Source organism: Acomys minous (assembly GCF_964271855.1).
Source record: "Acomys minous genome assembly, chromosome: 4".
Lineage (NCBI taxonomy): Eukaryota > Metazoa > Chordata > Mammalia > Rodentia > Muridae > Acomys > Acomys minous.
In genome coordinates, this window is record NC_140486.1 from 51,232,205 (window position 1) to 51,242,092 (window position 9,888).

A 9,888-nucleotide genomic window follows, 5' to 3' on the forward strand; every position below is an offset into this window, starting at 1 on the left:
CTTCAGTAGTAGATATCAAATGCTGCTATGGTTATTATTTTTATTGTGAGAGCCATGGAGCTCTCTTGATTCCTGTGTCTCTTCGGTGCCTGGCAGCAGGTAGGTTCTTGGCAAACAGCTGGGAAATGAGTGAGCAGCAAACAATCCACACTCATTGCTTTCAACTGTGTCTCGTCTCAGCCTTGGCTGAGGTCAAGTGTGACTCATTAGTTTTCTAAAAATACTGTAGAACCTTTAGCAGGTATTTCTAAGTAACTGGGCCCTTCATGGGTGGAGGGGTGCTTGCTGGGATCGATTTTCCATGTGACAGACCTGGCCTTGCCTGTTCTTTGGTTTCACAGTAAGCTGTTCTAAAAAAATATCCACCATGTCCGGTTGTCCTCTGGAGGTCATAACCTGGACCGTCTAAACTAAATGATTATTGATACTTTTACTAGTCAAGTCCCAAGATGGATTCTTAACTCCACACCCCTCTGCAAGGGTAGATGCGCTTTGGTCTTCAATCCAAGGTGATTTTAAAAGCTTTCTTCTGGATTAGAACAAATTGAGAAATTGATTTGAGGTAACTCTAAATGATTTATTTCAGAAAAATATTCCTCTGAACCAGATGTGGCTTGTAGCGCTGTACGGCGAGGGTCTATGGATTGAAAAGACGACACAACAATGGGTCATTCCTGCTAAGAGAATGCAGTTTATTGGGAGTAACAGAGCTGCTTATATAGGGGAGGAACCAGCAATTGAACAGCACTGTGGAAAGTCCCCAAGAGGGAGCAAACCGAAGGCCAAATCATGAGACTCGAAACAAGGAAAATGAAGGCAACCAGTGGAGCACAATGTTTCAACTGCAGACAAAAACAAGTAATGGTCAGTACCAGCACAGCTGCGGGCACATAATCAGTCCCAGCACTTAGAGGGGTAGAGAAGGAAGATTACCACAGGATCAAGACCAGCCTGGGCTCCATGGTGAGTTCTAGGTCAGCCTGAACAATGAGAGCTTGTCTCAAAGAACAAACAGGGAGTTACCCTAAAGCTCAGTCAATGCTGGTTTCTGTTTTATTTGATCAAGATGACTGAGATCCCTCCACTTACTGTAATTCTTCTGAGACAGGAGTAGTGGGGCACACCTTTAATCCCAGGACTCAGGAGGCAAAGGCAGGGGCACCCCTGTGAGTTCAAAGGAGCTCCAGGATAGTCAGAGCTACTTAGTGTGATGCTGTCTCAAAAAAAAAAAATTAAATAAACAAACATAAATCTTTTGTGGCTTATTGACTATATTTGCAACTAAGACTAATGCCATTTACTTCTTCCTGGATCTTCTTTTGGGGGGAGTGTTCTTTTGAGACAAGGTTTTTTTTGTGTAGCCCTGGGTATCCTGGAAATAGCTCTGTAGACCAAGCTGCTGGCCTCAAACTCACAAGAGATCCACCAGCCTCTGCCTCCTGAGTGCTGAGATTAAAGATGTGTGTGTCACCACGCACAGCTCATGACATTTAAAAAAATATTTATTTATTTATTTATTTATTATGTATATAGTGCAGGCCAGAAGAGGGCATCAGATCACATTATAGATGGTTGTGAGCCACTATGTGGTTGCTGGGAATTGAACTCAGGACCTCTGGAAGAGCAGCCAGTGCTCTTAACCTCTGAGCCATCTCTCCAGCCCCGACATTTCTTAATATGAAATAAAAGCTGTGAACTTGATATCAAGTAACTTAAGTATTAATGTCTTCCTATATGTTAAAGACATGAGTTGTAACTAACCCAATCTCTCTCTCTCTCTCTTACACACACACATACACCAGAATTGGAGGGCTCCCTACCACACCACATTGCTCTATTTCATGTGCCAGTGTCTTGAGTCATGTGCCTATCTGTTATACAAGTGATATAAACTTAGTATCTTAAATATCAATATTCACTTACTACCATAAGCAATTATAAGTTGCCAGTAGAACTACTGATGTTTTTCATTCCAAACTATATGTATAAGAATGACCATCAAGCTAGAGAATCACTTGTAACCTTTGGAAGATTTTATAAAGGGTTTCATAACAAATACAACACTGGCTGTGGTTTAGAGACAGCATACACATGGTGAAATAAGAGAAGTGGCCGGTAGGTTGGTTTGGGAAAGGATCTGACACAAAATTATTCTTCAGAGAGAAGGTCTTCTGACTGTGAGCACCATGATCTGGCCTTGAGGTAGGAAAGCATGAAACAAGACAGTATACTGTGCCAGAGACAGCATGGATGGGATGCTTCGCAGTAACACCCGAAAAGGAGCTTTATTAAGAGGTATAGCCGAATAAGAGCAAGAGATCTAGGGCTGGAGAAATGCCCCTACGGTTAAGAGTGGCAGCTGCTCTTCCAGAGGACCAGGTTCAATTCCTAGCACCCACATGGCAGCTCACAACTATCTGTAGCTCTAGTCCCAGGGAATATGACACCTTTGCAGGGACATACATGCAGACAAAACACCAGTGCACATAAAATAAAAGTAAATTATATATCCAAAAAAAATTAAGAGATAGCTGTCATAGGCAGGATGGTAGGGAGTGAGGAGACCCAGGGGAGAGCCTTTAGAGAGATCCCCCAAACAAAGGAAAGCATCTGACTTTTACATCATCTCAGGGGGTGGTAGGGAATTCCACACCATGTGACTTAGTCTGAGATAGCTGACATGATGAAGACCATGGAGGAGGCAAGTTACTGTGTAGGACCAAAAAATTATGGGCTGCAATACAGCTCATTTCTTAATTCTGTGTGTGTGGGTGGGTGGGTGGTGGTGGCAGGGGGAGAGAGAGAGAGAGAGAGAGAGAGAGAGAGAGAGAGAGAGAGAGAGAGAGAGAGAGAGTCTGGTTTTTTGTTTACTATGAACTTACACTTGAGTTTAGCCTAATGAAGTCTTATGTTTAGGGTGTTGTTGTTGAAAGACAGCTCACTTTGCAGCCCAGGCTGGTCCGTGTTAGTTTTATATACATGACAATCCTCCTGCATCAGCTTCCCTGGAGCTGGAATTACAAGTTTGAACACTATGTCCAGCTAAGCACAATTTTTTTCTTGTTTGTTTTGTACAGGTTAAAGAGTTACTAGGAGAAAAAAGATGTCGGGTGGGGGTGGGGGGAGTGGGGGAGTGGGGGGGGCAGGGGGCAGGGGGAAGTTCATCTGAACAAAGCTTATTCTAAATCCCTCCAGTTCTAGCTAGCTATAAATCTGCTTGGTTGTGGAGAGGCCATCAAGGGGGAGAGGGGAGGCTGTGTGGTGTGTTCGCATTCTTGTGGAATCGCATGGCAGATCTCGTCACAGAGCAAATGGTATTTCTGCATTGAAAAGAAGCAGCAAGCCCTTGAGTCAACTGTCAAGGTCAGGTGCTGACTTGCTGAGGGACTGTGAGCCAAAACACCTCCCCAAATGGCTGAAAGGCAGAGGGCAAAGAAGCAGGAAGTGAGGAGACAGCTCAGTGATAAAGAGCCACACCACTCAGCTTGCTGAGTGCCAGAGAACAGCCAGAACACAACCAGCAAACAATGGTAGGTTAGTTCCTTGGCACATCTGGCAAGCCTGGATGGTCCATTTTCCCTCTGGTTAGGCCAAGGGGTTAAATGTGAGATCAACAATTTGATTTTACTTCTTTCTGGAACACTTCATAGTGTGACAGCTAATCTTGCTTGTCAACTTGAGCTCCTGCTTGGCTTTTCTTGGTGATGGACCGTCATTTGGGAGACGAAATAAACTGCTTCCTCCTAAGGTTGCTTTTGCTCATGGTGTTTATTGAATGAATGGAAACCAGACTAGATGCATAGATATCAAACCCACAGATAAACAAACAAGCAATTAAAAGGTTAGGGATGTAGCTCAGTTGCCGGTGTGTGTAAAGCCCTGGATTTGCTTCTTAGCACAGTATAAATGGAGTGTGATGCTACATGCCCATGAGCCTAGCATTTGGAGGGCTACATAGTCAGTTCAAGGCCAGCCTGGAATTCATGGGACCCTGTGAGGAAAAACAAACAAACAACCACCTCCCCCCCCCCAAAACAAACCATTAGACAAGGTGTTGGTGTTTTAGATATTAACTCTTGTGATGCATTTATGTGTGAGTCTTTTGGACATAGCTCACACTTCTTTGGCACTTCTGGAGGCCAGGTGTTCTAGAAGCCCTTTTTAATGAATGTAGTATCTTGTTTATTCCAGCAATCCATGAAGTGAGTGCTAACATTATTCTCATTTTAAATACTGAGAAATGCTGGGTTCTTGGAGGTCATGAACCTTCCCAAGAACGCCTGCCTAGTCAATGAGGGAGCCGGGCTGTCATTCCTAGGACCTGCACCACAAGCTGGTGTGTGCCCAGCGCTGGCTCCACCAGCGGCCAGGTCTCAACGTGTTCATTCCTTCCAGAGAGCCGGAGGCTGCGTATGGTGCCTCAGGGAAGGTCTTTGTGTAGGCAGCATAGTGAACCTCTTCCCAGAAGGTCCTAGTAGTCAGAACCCAGGAGTCTATTTCCTTATGCAACCTGTGAGCTTTCTGTTAGTGTAACAAATACCAGAGATAAGTCTTAAAAAGAGTTTAAAAAAAAAAAAGGACTTAAAAGGAGGCAGGGTAGTGCTGGAGAAACAGAGCAGCAGTTGAGAACACTTGCTCTGTTCCCAGCAACCACGCGGTGGCTCACAACCATCTGTTAACTCCAGTTCCAGGGCATCAGATATCTCCTGGTCTCCTGGAGGCACCAGATACAGTTCACGTGTGGTGCCCATACATACACGCAGGCAGAACACTCATAAACATAAAAAAAATTAATCTTTTTTAAAAACTGTAAGTAGAAAAGGGAAGAGAGACTTTAAGTATGAGAAGAGTCCATCCCACTGCTGCTGGCCCCGAAAAAGAGGAAGGAAATGGGGATTTCAGTCTTAAAGCCCTAGGAACTGAATTCTGTCACTCACTCCAAGGAGCAAAGAAATGGGATTTCTCTGGGTGTCCAGGAGGGGAACCAAGCCCTGAACATTAGACCTTGATTTTAGCCCAGTTTGGGTCAGACTTCTAACAAATTCTAAGATAATATAATATGCCATATTATGTTATATTATATATAAGTATATATGTATGCACGTATATAATATACTTGTGTTAAGTTACCACATTTTTGATGGTTTGGTCCTGCAGCAATAGAAAAGGAAAGTGTTAATCAGTTTCTTTGGTCATGTTAACCAAATTTCGTTGATGCCTAGGCATAAACAGAACTGCGCAAAATCAACTCCTTCTGGTTCTCCTCTTCAGTGAAAAGAGATTCGAGCGGCCGGCTGGTGGTTGCAGGTGGCTGAGTGGCTGTGAACACTTGCCCTGCAAGCACTGGACCCTCAGTTCAAATGCTCAGCACCTACATAAAAAAAAAAAAAAAGTTTGGCATGGTGCCATGAGTGCTTATCACCATACTGCTGCGGACAGAGACAGGAAATTCCCCAGGCTTGCTGGCCACCAACGGAGTTCCAGGTTAAGTATGCGATCCTGCCTCAGATGAATAAGAGGCAGGGTTAGGGTTAGTGACAGACTAAGGACAGCTGAGGCTCCCCTCTGCCTTCTGTCACAGGTGCTGCACCACATGTACACATGAACATATACCACACACCCCAGGGGCGTGGCGGATGGCAGTCAAAACGGCATGCCACCTAGTGCACTAGTAGGCAAATCTAGACTATTTTCTGGGGTGGGACTCATAGCCCAGGGCCAGTGAACAGTTGCGGCCAAGTATGAATTCTAAATGCAGGATTTGTCAAGAACTTGACTGACAAGTCATGGTCACAGAGAAGCAACCTTCCAGTGGCTTGTTTTTCCTGGATGTCCCTGTGCAGGTGTAACTAAAAAAATGAAAGGAGGAAGTAAAAGACATTTTCATGCCTACTGAAAATGAAAAAACAAAACAAAACAAAACAAAACAAAAAACCCCTATGAATTTGTAAGCAACAACCACAACATTTGGCAGTTCATTTAGAATAAAAATGGTTCGTTGAACTAGAGGGTGGGTATTCTCATGTTGGTTTGTTCTCAACTGTGAGTACCGACTTTCTAAAATCGAATTCCCTATTCAATAAATGGAAAATATAATTTAAAAAACCCTGTGGCTTATATTTTCAGTAGAAAATGTTTAAACTCAGATAAATGAAAAGACAATTTTATTCAAATGTATTCAATAAAGCATGGTAATTTTTACTTTTAATTTTTTTTAAATAAGAGTTTTTCTTATTACTCGTGCTATGTGTATGATTGATGGGGGTGTACAGGCCATAATACCTGGGTGGAGGTCAGAGGGCAAATTAATGGACTTGGCTTTCTCTTCCCACCATTATGAGGGCCCCAGGGATCCAGCTCTCGTTGTCAGGCCTGGTAGTGAGATCTTTACCACCTGAGCTGTCAGCTGTCTTGTAGCCCTATCTTGTCTTTTTGAGATAGCCTCACGTAGCCCAGGCTAGCCTCGAATTCATGTAGCCAAGGAGAATGACCTTAAACTCTGGTTCCTCCCGCTTCTCCCTTCTGAATGTGGGGTTTGTAAGTGTGCCACCGTGCCCAGGTACATTTTATTTCTCTTAATACAGGTTTAAATTTTTTATGGGGCTGGAAAGATGGCTCAGTAGTTAGGAGTGCTGACTGTTTTTCCAGAGAACCTGGGTTCAGTTCCCAGCACCCACAATGGCAGTTTACAACTGTCTGTAACTCCAACTGATACCTTCACACAGACATATAAGCAGGCAAAACACCAATGTACATAAAATAAAAATAAATGATAAATTTTAAAAAATTTATTCTTTTACAGTTTCATATATGTAACATGTACATATAAAACATATATATATTCTTTGAACAGCGTGTCCCCCATTATCTTCTCTTATCTCCCCCCACCAAACCCCTTTTTCTCAAGTCCTCCTTTCACCATCAAGTCTTTTTTAATTTTTTATTATTTTTTATTATTTTTATCAAGTCTTTATTTTATTTTATTTTATTTTATTTGGAGACAGGGTTTCTCTTGTAGTCCTGGCTGTCCTGGACTCACTTTGTAGACCAGGCTGGCCTCGAACTCACAGCGATCCGCCTGCCTCTGCCTCCCGAGTGCTGGGATTAAAGGTGTGCACCACCACTGCCCGGCTCACCTTCAAGTCTTTTTGTGTGTGCTTGTGACCCACTGGATAGCACAGTTTCCTACATTACATCCCACCTTTCTATTTTCCTCCAGCCAGTCTAGCATGCTGCACCTCAGACGTTGCTTACTTTGCCCCTCTTTCCTTTAGATGTGTGGCGTTGTAAGGCTCCTCCAGCAGACGATGCAATACCAAGCATCTCTGTGGGCTGAGGGGTCTCCTGAGGCTGGTTGTCTCATGGATGCTGGGGGCGGGGGCGGGGGCGGGGGTGGGGGTGAGGGGAGGGGTCTCCTGAGGCTGGTTGTCTCATGGATGCCGGGGGCGGGGGGAGGGGGGACAATAAAGGACCTACAGATCACAGCAAGTGAGTGCTCAGTAAAGATTATCCAGCGTGGTGGCGCACGCCTTTAATCCCAGCACCCCGGAGGCAGAGGCAGGTAGATCTCTGTGAGTCCAAGGCCAGCCTGGTCTACAAAGAGAGTTCCAGAACAGCAAAGGCTACACAGAGAAACTCTGTCTCAAAAAAAAAAAAAAATTCCAGCAAATTATGCTTGCCTCTCCTGACACAGAACAAAATGACTTCGACTCTTTCACTATGCAAAAACCAACCAAGCCATATCGCAGATCCCCAGGAGAAACCTCTCCGCCTCGAAGAAAGTGTAACAACACTGGACTCACCCGGTGTAGAGTCTACTTCCATCTTATGAGCTGCCATAGTCAACCTGCTCCCGCCTGGACCGAGCCTTCTCCCTGGCTTTCTAGACAGCACTGTGGCCTGTGGGTCCTCGGCCTAACAGCGAGCGGCACCAGAACACATAGCACTGGACAAATAGAAGTCGGAGGCTGGTTTAAGACCTAAGCCAGGGCGCTTCTATTTTAGATCCTTTCTCATCTATGAAAGGTCTGTGATGAGTGCATAAACTAAGGAAGAGTCCCGGGCTTCTCTGGTCCTACTGTGGTCATCTAAAGGAAAAAAAATTAGGTAATATTCCTCTCATTTGATTTTAGCCCCAAATGGGAACCAAGTGTTCAAATACATGAGCCCAAACCACCATATTACACACAGCAGCCATGTGTGTGCAATGGCGTGTGGAGGAGGTGGTCAGTGTCTACTCTTTGTTTGTTTGTTTGGTTTTTTGAGACAGGGTTTTAAGGCGTGCACCACCACGCTCAGCCAATGTCTACTCTTGATATGCCGTGACTTTCTCCACTGTTTTCTGTTTTATTTTGAGGGTCTGTCTCTCACCGAACCTGGAACTCACCAGTTTAGTTACGCTGGGCTGGTCACCAAGCTCCAGCAATCTACCTCCCCAGCGGTGGAATACAGATGCTGTCACACATGGCTTCTTTTCCCCTCGTGCTTGCCTGGCTAGGCACTTTACTGATTGGGCCACCTGACCAGTGTGAGGCCATTCTTTAGAAAACAAAAAGTCACCGGAGGCTGAAGAACAGACACAGCACAATTTGACTCACTTTTGTTTGTTTGTTTGTTTGCTTGCTTGCTTGCTTTGTTGTTGTTTTCAAATTTTCACTCTGAAAACGAGATTTGCTTTTAGATCTACTTTTAATTTTAAATCATGTGTGCCTGTGTGGTCATGTGAGTGCAGGTGTGCACAGAGTCCAGAAGAAGGCCTGGGTCCCCTGGAGCTATAAGCTGCAGGCTAGGCACCGCAATCTCATTCTCTGCGAGAGCAGTAGGCGCTCCTAACCACTGAGCCATTTCTGCAGCTCCGCTCCGCTGGCCTCAAACTCCCCTTGCAGCTGAGACTATCTCTGAACTCCTGATCCCCCTGCCTCATCTTCCAAGCGCTGGAATTACAGGTATGCAACCCCATGGCTTCTGGCTTTGACTCACACTTTGTTCCTTTGACGGGCAACGCTGAGAGTGAATTGTAGGCTAATGGGTGCCTGGGTGTGTGTGCAATTATAACAATGCTGTTAACAGTATGGTTCAATTTCTTCAGTGATTAACTGGGTATTGGTGGGGGCAGCTGGGCGAGTTGATTTAAGACCGTAGGGAAAAAAGAGACGAAGAAAATGGAGTGACAATATGGGAACTAAAGCTGGAGGGCGTAAGGAAAAAGAAAAGAATGGTAGGGGCCAGTTCGTGCACGGGACCTCACATTCTCTACCGAGAAATGGCATTCTACCTTGCCTCGAGAGGCCTTCTGAGTCTTACGCAATGAGGAAAACGTGGCAGAAGTGGGAGAAAGGGCCCTTTCAGGAGCGTTTTGAAGAAATATGGGTGAAAGACCACTGGAACCTAGGGTTACGTGGAGGAAGAACCTGGGACACCACGGCACGCTGGAGGAACTTAAAGAGAGGTCTTGGCTTGGCTTAAACTCTGGGCATCCTATTTTCAGGGTAACTGTGCCATTAGGGAAGTGAAGACTACCACTGCCACAGCAGGGCTAGGAAACATTTGCCTTTCCTTAGACCTCAAGGCAACACTAGTCCACCAGGAAGCTTACTGCCTTGCTTGAAAACAGTGTGCCCCAGAGGAGGGCGTGTGAGCGTTCTCCGGGGAAAATTTCAAAACTATGCTGAGTCCTGGCACGCGAGGGGAGCAGGCCTGCACCCAGACTTCGCTCAGGACCGTCACACATTTCCATTTTTAGGTTGAAAATGCCTTCGTAGGTTTGGCACAGCAGTGCGTCCTTCAAACAAGTCTTCTCCGTTGCAGACATCAGTGTCACCCGCCCCTTTCTGTCTTTTTGCACGGGTTGGATTTTAAGAAGTCAGGCGGGCACCAGGCACGACCAGC